The following is a 12,989-nucleotide window of genomic DNA, read 5'->3' as shown; positions in this document are numbered from 1 at the left end:
AACTGGACTAGCTTAGTTTACACATGAGCGTCTTTTTTAGTGGTGCCACTAAAACGTCTCCTCTCACCAACACAAGCCTTCATGAAGCTACCTGATTAGTGGCAAATCGGCGTCTTCAGAAACTAAGTCTAGTAGCTTTAGTTTAACTAAACTTGTGAAATATCTTATAATAAGATCATTTTCCCAGATGTCTCAAAATTTTGATCAATTAATGATCCCCTGCTCAGTCTTATAAGACCTATATCTGATTTATTCTTAGTTAAATGCTCTTTACATTATGCATTGTATGGTAAAAACTGCTACATAATAAAAAAGTAAAATATAATCTTTCATTCGGATCATGTGACTCTGGTGTCTGGGTGAAAAAACCCAGCCTAACTCAGCTATAACTTGACTTTTATAAACAATAATGTTTAAATTGGTCTGGCACATAAGTATTTATGGACTAATAATAACCATACCAAGTTTTTGTCAAGATGAATTTCACATGAACATTTTTTTTAAGATGTGGAAATTACCGTGCTTTTTACTGTGCTAAACACCTTAACGGTTTATTTGATTGTGTTTTATTAACAATCACGGGTCAGAGTGTGATTAAACAGCACTTGTATCGGCTTTCGTTGAGTTGTGATGTGTCCATTTAAAGACCTGACGTTCTGCTGCTATTTTTACAGCTCTTGTAATGCATTATGGTCTATATCAGGGGTCGGGAACCTTTTTAGCTGAGAGAGCCAAAAAAAGTCACATATTTTAAAATGTATTTCCGTGAGAGCCAAAAAATATTTTTTAACTCTGAATGCAACTAAATGTGTGAATTTTTAAACAAGACCAACAATTTTAGAGTATAAGAAGTCTCTGAATGTATTATTAATATATTTTTTAATAACATCTGTGGGAGCCAAGTTTTGGTTTACGTTTGGTAATGCGCAAATTCAGAGTGTTAATATTTTAATGTTAACAAATTATGTTTTATGTTAATATTTGATTTATATGTATAAGCTACACTTGTTTTATTGCATTAATGTTGATTTTGGAAAATATTTTAGGATTGTCATTATTGAAGTTTTATGTAAATATGTAACCCACTTTAAAAACAGCACGTGCTGTGAGAATGTGTTAGTTGAGGCAGCGCATAAAGATGGAGCCAAATGGTTTTCTTACTGTAGTATTGTTTATTTTTGAGAATTACTTGATTTGATTACTTCTGTATTTATGTATAATTTATTCATTACTTATTGTGTTAACAAATGTCAGCTAAGATTTATCTGAGAGCCAGATGTAGTCATCAAAAGAGCCATGTCTGGCTCGCGAGCCATAGGTTCCCGACCCCTGGTCTATATTGACTCGTCCAGTGACCATTGCTGGACACTATATTTCAAAGTGCACTGTGGGATATTTTGAGTGCTCTACTTTTCCCCCCTAAATAGTGCCCTAAGTAGGGAATCGTGTGGACATTTAGACATAGAAATGGTTTGAAATGTGGTACAGGCCCTTTAACAAGGACACCTTGTTGACATTTCTACTTGTTTCACTCTGACTGGCATCATCCAACTGTTGCAGAATTTGTCATTTAACATTATCAGTTTCCTTGTTCAACTCATCTCACAAAAGCTATGTCTTGTCATTATACCTCCCTATACAGTCAGTTTGGAAATCACATCCCAAAACCTCATTCATCACATCTATTGGAGGCTCAGGCAGCTCTGACTGAGAGAAAGGATAGAGCCTGTGTGTATCTGCTGTGCTTTTCCTGAGGTAGTGGGTAATATCTGTGTAGTACCCGAGGTCTAGAGTTATATATTTGTGTACCTGAAGTACTGGGTGAGAGCCCAGCAGAGCAGCTGAAGGCAGGCCTTCCTGGAGCAGACCTCTGACAGTAGTTCATTCATGTGTGAGACCAGAGCGTGATGATACTTCTGTGTCAGATTTCGAATCAGCCCCCAGTGCTCCAGCTCAGGGCCCAGTCTGAGCAGCTCATGTAGCACAACACTCTGCAGGGCCTGGAGGTGACACTGCAGCTTTGTCTCCAGCTCTGAGGGCATCTGTGGAAGGTGAGCGCGCACAGACTCTTCAATCAGGAACTCAATCAGATTCCAGTCCAGACCTGAGTCCAGACCAGGGCTGTGGACCACAGAAATACAAGGACTAATCTCTAGGATCTCACATAGAGTCTTCAGATCCAGGGACTGAGGACCTGACATCTCTCTGGTCTCGTCTCTGAGTCTGTTTCTCTTGTCCACTGCAGAGATGGACACACAATTGAAGGGCTTTTCAGATTTAGGGCCACACACAGGACAAGTATAAAAACTCACTAGACACAGTACATTTGCAAGTGACTGCACAGAGTGACAATTTTGAAGCCAGAGTCTGGGTTTGAGCCAGCAACTTTAAGATTCACAGTTGTGTAGTGGATCCCATATATTAGATAGTATCAACCACTCAACTAAACTAGAATGGAGAATACCGGAGCCAGTCCTCTGTGTTTTTTTCCTTTCACCGTTAGAATGAGTCCACAAAAATGACATATTGTGAATAATCCAGAGGCTGGTACCAACCCATCGACCATATTTAGGTGAGGGCAGAGTATTGTTAAAAGTTAAGTGTATAAACCTTTTGGTGTTTTATTTTAGATCCTAATTATCATACAAAGCTGTCATCTGGGCAAAAGCTTTCAACTTTCAGTGGAGATTTCTGAACTCTGTGCATTTGGAAAACATAGTGTCACTAAACATCCTCTTTTACATATTACTGGCGAGGAGAGCAGATAAATGACATATATTGTACATCATGAAATAACATTTTATATAGTTTAGCATGGGGTTTGGCTTCACCGTTCATTTTATGTGATGAAACGTTGGAATTGATGTAACTCTGGGTTGTGTCTATGAATGTTACACTGGGTTATTTTTTCTATCCAATTGTCATTTTAGGTCGTGTTTTTGGGTTATTTTCACAGAATTGGATTGTTTTGCATAACTGGGGCAACAGGTTGGGTCATAGTTAGGTCGTGTCAAAAGGCACATAATGTTGGACAGTTTCCTGCGTTATTTCCAAAATTAAATACAGTGGTCCCTCGTTTATTTGAAATTATAATATATGTTTTAAGGCTGTAAAACACCTCACCTCACACTTTATACACTTTAGTCACATTTCTCTCTTGTTTAAACACTCTCAAAGTTCAAACCTTTGTATATTATATCCCTCTTCCTCGATGATCGCGTTATGTTTGTTGTTCTCGTGCCTCTGCTTCAGTGGTATCCTCAGAGGCGCCTCTCCGTGCAGAGAAACACTTCATTCCAAAGCGTTTCTGAAATTTGTCGGTGCAGAATGTTTCATCGCCATTGTGGGTTTTGTCGCGGAGAAAACTCGCAAACATACAGCACTTCAGAGTCACACTGCGATCCGACATTTATGTAAATTTGTCTGAACACATTCTGTACTGTACAGGAGACACGACACGGAGGAGACAATGGACAATGGTCTACAGTCCCTCAGCCAATCAGGACGCAGAACACAATGCACGATCATACGCAATAAAAAAAAAAAAATCCACAAACCAGCGAGACCGAGAAAGGTGAACTGCGAAAGGTGAACCGCGATATAGCGAGGGACCACTGCATACACATCATATTTTAATTTGTTGGTCTTGAATGGCTTTAAAATGATCTTTCACCATGTGTTTGCAAAATGGATTGACTTTGGGATCCAGAGCCATAAAGCTGTAACAACAAAACGAACACCACATACTCGATAATGTAGCCTATTATTATTATTATTATTATTATTATTATTATTATTATTATTATTATTATTATTATTATTAAACCATGCATCCCAGATAAAATGGCCCTGACCTGTGGGGCACGCCAGGTGTCAATCCTGGGACCCCTTTTTTTCAACTGCCAGTTAATACACAGCAATAATGTGTCCTACCACAACTATGCAGATGACACTCAGGTCTATGTCTCACTGCAGCAGGTGAATATGGACCAGTGGATTCACTCACTGCATCAACAGATCAGAGTGTGGAGGAAAAACAACTTTCTCCAGCTAAACTCAGACAAGACTCAAGTCATCATCTTTGGCCCACAGAAACATAGAAAAAGTGTCAGCAGTCACCTCCAGTCTCTCTCTAAAACCTTCAAATCAGGCTAGAAATCCAGGGGTAATAATGGACTCAGACTTGAACATTAACAGCCACATCAAATAAGTAACATCTGCAGCTTTTTACCATCTAAAAACATAGCAAAAATCAAAGCTAAACTGTCAAAACCAGACTTAGAGAGACTTGTCCTGCATTTGTCTCCAGTAGGTAGTCTACTCAGTCCTGCTCACTGGCCTCTCCAAACGAGCCTTAAGACAGAACAGAACATCCAGAACACTGCTGCTCGGGTCCCGACTAGAACCAGGAAGTACTTCACACATGTGTCCTGTGCTCAGGTTTCTGCACTGGCTCCTGTGGCTCAGAGAATAGATCTTAAAGCATGAACCAGAGTCAGAACTAAACACGGAGAATCAGTGTTTCAGTTTTCTGCAGCTAAAACCTGGAACATTCTTCCTGAAGATGTGAGACAGGCCTCTACTTTGACAATGTTTAAATCCAGGCTCAAAACAGTTCTGTTTATCTGTGCATACTGTTTTTATTCTGCACTTTTCTGTTTTATTATTAATTTTATGATGATTATTTATGTTTTGATTTGTTTGTATTGCAATTTTGATGTTTTTTTCTTATTCTGTAAAGCACTTTGAATGACTTTATGTACAAATTGTACTATACAAATAAACTTGCCTCCTCTTTTCTCCTTTATCACTGTCCAGTCTCAGACGCAGCAGAAGCACCTCTAGAAGGGACTGCTCCCAGATTTCACTTTTACTTTTACTTGGAAGTGCTGTGCTCATTTATTTGACGTTATAATACAGGTTTTCTATATGCACTGTAAATGTACTTACAGTCCGGAGAGTCAACCATCTGGATCAGAGGAGTTCTGCTGTCGCTGCTGTCCCCTCTGGGTTTATTTAATAATGTCTTCAAGTTCTTCATGTCTTTATTTCACTGATTCTTCTTTTGATCTCACCCACAGCAGCGTCTGGCGTCTGGTGTGAATGTCACGCCTCAACTAAACTGGTCCAACACAGGAGCCTCAGCTGGACCAGGTACAGTCTGACTTTCACTTTTACTTATATGCCCTGTTGGCATGGTTATGCCCATATTAGGAAGCTGTGGGCAGGTGGAGTTACTGTTTCCTCTTCTCAGTCAGGAGGTTGTGGGTTCTACTTGTGATCTCTCTGAGTGGAGTATGTTCTCCCTGTGTTAGAGCGGAAGAGTGGTTATCCTGTGGTTTTGGCTCAGACTCCTAGATTGTCAGCAGTGATTTTGCTCTGACAGCTTTTCTCTGAAACGGAGGTTCATCTGTACAAAAGGAGGCTGATATGAACTGTAGTTTTACTTTTGATCAAAATGTTTATTCAGAAGTCAGGGAAAAGGTCAGGTTAGTAGTGGTAAATAACTACCAAAGGTGGACTGTGGAAAATGCCCAGTATAGTTGGACATTTTGAATTGCTCATAATACCTTGAAAACTTGATAGACATGCATTCTTATTTCTGAGAGGCTTTGAGGTCGTGTCTCTACAGGTTACTGTGATGTGGAAAATCAACTCATCTCTATGAAGCTAAGCTCAGTGCACCTTTAACCAACCAAAACAATCTTCAGGTCTCATACTTTTGCTTAATATTGTAATCTCAGTTCACTCTCTGCATTTGACACATTTCCAGATGTGAGCTGCAGTTTGGAATAAAAAAACATATTTTCCCTGTTTATTTCTCAAGATAAATATACAAAAGAAATAGCAAAACCTGATCAAATTCCCTTAAAAACCTTAAAAGATGGAATGTGCTTGGTAAAGTGGTACAGCATAAAATAATAAATAATAAATACATAAGTGTAAAAAGTAAAAGGCATGTATGGAATAAGATATTAGAAAGTAAACAAACTTAAATATATATACAAAATATACAGTATACAACAGGCCATTAAAGCCACAGTAGGTCACTTTTTAGCCATAAAATAAATAAATAAAATAAAAATATGTTTGCATGGCTCGCATCTCCACAAACCTGACTGTTACTTGGCTATAATCTAAATAACAGTATGGCATAAAACACAATTATCCATTGCATTTCCATGGAATCATGCAGGTGACGTGCCACCTCCAAAAAGTTACACATTGTACCTTATAAGTATTACATGTTTTTATAGAATTCAAGCTTCAACACAACAAAATACATTCTGCAGTGTCACGCCCTCTAGTGTTCAGTCACACTACATACAGTTACAGTTACAGTGATAGTGTTAGACAAAAACGGGCAGGATCAGGAATGGAAAATATTATAAATAATTCATATTCATGGTAATCAACTTGTATCATGACATTCTGAGATTGTCTTGTGGAGTTTGGTTGTGTAAATCCTTTGGTCCTTTATCCAATGCAGCATCTGGAGTCCCGATCTGAGTCCCGATCTGAGTGCCGATCTGAGTCCCGATCTGAGTCCAGATCTGAGTCCCGATCTGAGTCCAGATCTGTTAGAGTTTAGTTTATTAGTTTATTTGAAGGGACAGTGTGCAAAAAACATTAATAGATGCTTTGCACCAGATTATAGCCGAAGCTAGTTTCCGTCTGTAGTCCCTGAACAGGTGAAAAATACAATACAATATAAAATATAAGCAATATAATACAATACAATATAAAATGTGAGCAATATAACACAGGAACAATATACAAATATACAGTAAAGCAACAGCAAGTTCCTAGTTTGTGAACTGTGTTCACAGACTATGGCAATAAAAGTCTTCTGATTCTGATTCTAAAGTAAATATAAGTTAAAAGTGCAATGTGTGATGTAATGTAATGTAATATAATGTAGTGTAATGTTATGTAATGTAGTGTAATGTAATGTTATGTAATGTAATGTAGTAACACCATAGGTTGGTAATCTGGGGGCCATCAGATGATACCCACGAGGGTAACATCTGATGGCAATGTACCTGTCAAAGTAAAAAAAAAGAGAATCCAGGACCTCTCGAATTCTACTGTGGGACAAGCCTTTCCACTGGAGCAGGCCAGTCAGGAGCGATGTGTCCAGTGTAAGACTAAAAGCAAACAGAGATCAGGAGTCGAACCCACAACCTCCTCACTGAGAGGAGGAGACAGGATAACTACTCTGCCACACATTTCTTACCCTTTTTCCTTGCATTTTTGCAGCAGATCCAATTCAATTCAATTCAATTCATTTATTTTTGTAACGCCCAAAATCACAACAACAGTTGTCTCGAAGGGCGTTCATGTTTTGGTTGATGGGGGAAACCGGAGTACCCGGAGGAAACCCATCCAGACACGGGGAGAAACATGAAAAACTCCACACAGAAAGGCCTGGTGACCCGGGGATCGAACCAACCTTCTTGCTGTGAGACATGAGTGATGGCACTCAGTCACCGTGCCGCCAAGACACAAAAAACAAAACAACAGGAAGAATCAGACACAACAAGAAAAATCAGACACAACAGGAAAAATCAGACACAACAGGAAAAATCAGACAACATAAGAAATCGGCCAGGAGACCAGACGAGGAGGAGGAGAGCCGGGCGAGGAGGAGGAGAGCCAGGCAAGGAGGAGGTCCAGATCCCCAGTTGATATTTTGATAGAGTCTATGTCTTCTGTCTTTAACACATCACTGACAAAATGTAATGAAATGTTCCACTCCTTCACTCCAGGGCACTGTCAAAACAACAGATTTGAATCAGAATCACAAATCAGGAACTTACTTTGGTGAAGAAGTGCAACATAAAACACATTTTTATATTGTGTTTTCTGCTTTCAAGGCTCAAAACGCTTTACATCAAGGAACCACTCACTCATTCACACACACATTCATACACCAGTGCACGTAGACACTGGGAGCGAGGTGGGTTGCCCAAGGACACAACGACGGTATTCATATGTGGAAGCGGGAATCACACCGGCAACCTGTGGCTCAGTGATCTGAGCGCTCTACCAGTGATGTTTATGTCAGAGCGGGATTCGAACTGCTCACCACGACCAACTGAGCTACTGTCTCCCCATTCACAAAATATACAAAATGGGCACAACAATTTTAAAAATCTAATAGAAAAATAGAATCAAACATGTGTTACCAGGTTGTGAATGAGTTCATGAATGAGCTGTGCGTCTTCGGTCACAGAGGCGTCTATGTTTGGGCTCCATCTCCTCCTCAGTTTGTGCAGAGTGAGGCAGGTCATGTGTTTAATGTACAGAGACACAATGAGCCTGTAGCACTGAGACATCACAGCCTGGACACAGCCGTGGAAAAGAACAGGATTATACAAGAATTCCATTTGTGATTTGTGTTTTAATAATAATAAAATTCACATATTAAAGGTGTCCAGAAGAATTGACCAAGAGACTGAAATCTGAGCAGACAAACTAATACAAGAATCACATTTCAGAACATGTTTGTACAGATCTAAGATGCAGGATTAGACACTTTGATACAGAATTAAACAGAAGATTTTGTTGATTGTGGAGGAAATGATGGTACTTCAAAAACTGCAGCCTTTGAAATTTGCTAATTGTGTGATGAGCATCTTATTCCATGTATTTGTTATATTTAAGTTTTGCAGGAGAACTATTTTTACTTTGTCGAGAAGGAGGGTCACCCTGGGACACCAAATATTGATATACTGACACTGGCTGAGGTGTTGGAAAATATATTTTTTTAAAAACACCTACCTAAAAAAAAATATTATTTTTTTCTTAATTTTGGAAATGCATAATTTATATTTTAGTTTATGTGCACAATAATTTAATTTTAGATCAGTTCAAGCTTGAGTGGAGCAAAAATAGTGACACTGAGATCAAATAATATAAAGACAATGCATTAAAAAAAATAAAAAATAAACAAAGGTATTGTGTCTGATCAAAATTACGATACTTGCCATAGTTTTACTTGGTATCGTATTGAAATAAAAATCACTGATATTGTCCATCACTTTATCCAACTGCTCGTTTGCTGTGAGTGTTGGTTACTCCGCCTGTCTCTTATTGGCCAGTGACTGATTGACTGTTTGATTTTCTAACTTTCTGTTGGTTAAATCAACCATTTAGTGAATCTCTGCGAGGCGACTGCTATTGTGATGATGGGATGTACAAAAAACATTGAAGTGAATTTGAATTGAATGGACTTAAGATGACCTCATGTTCCTTCAAACACAGACACGGCTCCACTCTGAAAAACCTCTCCAGTTCAGTGATGAGGATTTTGTTTGTGGGATTAGACCTGAAGTACTTTTACAAAGCTCTCTGGAACAAATCAAGATGATGTTTGATTACATTTTAGAAACATAAATCTTGTACCATGTGTATCACAAATGGGGACAGGAGGCAGTGTTTCTATATTGATTAAAATAATTATCCAAAATTAAATAGACAAATGTTTTTCCTTCATTATTTTTGTTACTGATAGAGTCCATTCTCCCGCTGAATTTATCCAGGATGGGAGGGCATCTGACACACAGGGATAGAAGAGGGTGGGAGGGCATCTGACACACAGGCATAGAAGAGGATGGGAGGGCATCTGACACACAGGGATAGAAGGTCTTACCTCAGTGAAGATAGTCAAATCTTTGAGAAGTATTTCCACAGTAAACGTTTCAATTTCTTCGAGCAATAACACAGTTTCTTTCACACTCTGCTCCCTGTTGTATTTGGTTTGGATGTGTTTCCTGAAAAGAAATTTGTCCAAATTCAAAATTCAGATAATGAATTAGTGAAATGTTAAATCTTTTTTTTAATTCACTCACTTGATTTCTTTGCAGGTTTTCAGACATTTTAAAAATGTGACCAACTCCAGTTCAGACCATTTCTTTTTGCTCAGAATCTCAAACCACTGTGTCTTGTATCTACAAAAGAAAAACAAAAACACAAAAGCATTAGTCTAAATACACTCTTTATCTCCCGGAACAAATTGAAGATCAAAGTTTGATCATCTTTGAAATGTTGCATTTGTAACTGTGTTATAGAGATGCATTCTCTCAGAACTGCCCTGATGCTGTGGGGTGTGGTCATTCTTGTCATTATTCAAGCCTGTGTGTAATGTAGTGTGAGTGTTGGGGGTTGTCTGAGGGGTGGATGGCACAGATTGGCAGCCTCACTTCTGTCCGTCTGCCCCAGGGCAGCTGTGGCTACAGAAGAAGCTTAGCACCAGAGTAACAGAGAGAGTGAACAATGACTACAGTAAGAGGCTTGTCAAGCACAATATTCAGTAACAGCTCTTTCCTTAAAGATGCACTATGTAACTTTTCTGATGGAGGGTATGCCACCTGCTCGTCTCCATGGAGATGCTATTGCATTATTGGAATGTTCCATGGTACAGTACCATTGGTGCCACCTACAATAGTTAGTAGGTGGAATGACATTAAAATAATCTAGCCAGCATTTATTCGATTCAACTTTTATTCTTCAGAAATACTTTGAAAAACATCCATATTTCTTACAGTGAGTAGGGTCAGCTCTCCACAGAGCTGACCTGTAACTATATATATATAAGGTTAAGGTTGATTCCTCGTGAGGGAAATCCATTCTCTACATTTGAGCAGTCAGTGCCTGTGTGGCGGCCTGTCAGGACCAGTGGGACCAGATCTTGAGCTGGTCTTGTTCAGGATGAGCTCAGCTGGAGGAAACCCACCAGACACAGAGAGAACATGCAAACACAAAGGTATTGAACCCCAAACCTGTTTGTTGTGAAGCATGAGCCACTCAGCCACTGTGCTGCAGTATGTTGTCATGCAGTGGCAAAACCAGGCATCTAATACTCAGGAGCTTTTTCAGGTTTGTAAGTGAAATGAGGCACCTGTGTATGATTTACCTTTTTGTGAATGAGTGCAGCAGGCGCAGACACAGATGAGACAGTTTCAGAGAGAGGGACGAGCTGAAGGTCTGAGCCACAGGGGGAGCCGCCTCAATGCGCTGGACACATCACAATACAGACCATATAAAGACACAATTTAATACGGAGCATTAAGACACTAACACCCATGACTGAAGATATACACCAGCAGACAGAGAGGACAGTGACACTTTAGAGTGTGACAAGGAAAGAAATGTATTAATCAAATGTGATTAAATGTGATTAAATTAACGGCTGTGTTACCTGTATCACATCAATATATGGGCTGCTGTAGTCCTCCTCGCTCTCACATGGCTCGAGGTCATTATGCAGAGTCATTTGAAGCTCACGCTCAACTTCCATCTACAAAGAAAGACAGGTTTTTATTATAAACATGAGACTGAATGTGTGAATTATACTGTACTGCACCTCCAGCAGGTGCATGAGCCTCTCCTGAGCCTTTTGGACCCAGTCGCTCTGAAGAACCAGGTCCAAGTCCCGGGTCTGGTTCCGGATGAAAGAACAGGTCTGGACTGAAAAAATAAAAGAACTTCTATTACTTCTTTATTTAAACAGGAGTCACTCTGGGAGTAGTGGTTCTCAACCTTTTTCATGACCCCCATAATAACAAACACTGGCAATCGCGACACAAAGACTGACTAAGGTTAAAGTAAAAATATGCTTATTTGATTTTAGTTTCAGGACTCTGGCTATAAATGCAAAATAAAAAGTCACGGGATCTACCTGTGAACCTCCAACACTTAACGCACAGTCAGCAAGAAGCAGGAAGGAAAGTGTTGAGGGAAGAATGTGGGCTGCATACCATCTCTCAAGATGCACATAATGCTACATAACACAAGTGCAAAAACCCTGCATGTCTGTGTGACAAATGCTGCTGCTTTGGGACAAAGACCTGTTCAAGAAAGGTTAGATCACACCTTGGGGATGTCCCTACTCATCGGCCATGGTATGTATCCGCAAGAAAGATGGAAGTCTCCATCTCGGTTATGACAGACACATCCGTCTGGTTCTTCAGAGCTACAAGGAGGCACAATGTGAAGCTCCTGGGAAAGCTGGTGACTGGAGGAAGCTACACCATGGACCTGGTAGAGATGGCTTCAGTTAGGGAACCAAAAGACACCAGCAACTGTCGGTTAATGGCCAAACTCAAAGAACTGTCCAGGGCTCTCACACGACACCCTACCACCCACAGGGTAATGGTCAGGTGGAGATATTTAACCACGCCCTGCTGTCCAGTTAAGGCACCCTAGAAAACAAGGAGAATGAAGACAGAAAGAGTCAGGAGCTGTTGTTGTTCACACATACCATTGCACGCTCCAGATTACTTTGTCTTTGGCTGTGCCCACACTTGCCAATTAACCTGCTGTTTACCTTAAGAATGAAGAGTCCCACGTAGACCATGATGACAAGCTGGAAGAAGGAGGCCTACACCATTGCAGCAAAAGTAGCTGACAAAGACCTACTACGACAAGAAAATCAAAGGTAGATTGGTAGTAAGGTCGACACCTTCAGTCTGGTGACAGAGTCCTCCTCCAGAACCTTACACCCAGAGGTGGTCCTGCAAAGATTCAGTCCTACTGAGAAGATTAAGTCTACAGAGTGAAGGAGAGAAAAACACAAGATAGTCTAGTGTACCAGATAAGTCCTGAAAATGGTAGAGGAAGAGGCAGAGTAGTGCACAGGAATCTTCCTCTGCGTTGTGACTTCCTGCCCTGTTAAAAGCCACCCTCAACTACTCCAGTTGTAGCCAAAAAAAGGCCCGACCTCTGCGCAGAGAGCAGCAGTCGCCCGACGACACATCAGACAATGACAACAACAGCACCTACCAGTGGCACCTCTGACCTGTTACTATTGCAGAGGATGCTCTTGACAGAAAAAATGAAATATTTAAAATTGCTTTTTTTTTTTTTTTTCCTGTTGTTTTGTTTTTGTGTGTTGGCGGCACGGTGGCTCAGTGGCAACACTCATGTCTCACAGCAGAAGGTTTGGTTCGATCCCAGGGTCGCCCAGGCCTTTCTGTGTGGAGTTT

This window comes from Periophthalmus magnuspinnatus, chromosome 22 (genome assembly GCF_009829125.3).
Source record: "Periophthalmus magnuspinnatus isolate fPerMag1 chromosome 22, fPerMag1.2.pri, whole genome shotgun sequence".
Taxonomy (NCBI): domain Eukaryota; kingdom Metazoa; phylum Chordata; class Actinopteri; order Gobiiformes; family Gobiidae; genus Periophthalmus; species Periophthalmus magnuspinnatus.
The sequence above is the reverse complement of the archived record's forward strand: the minus strand, read 5'-3'. Positions refer to the sequence as shown.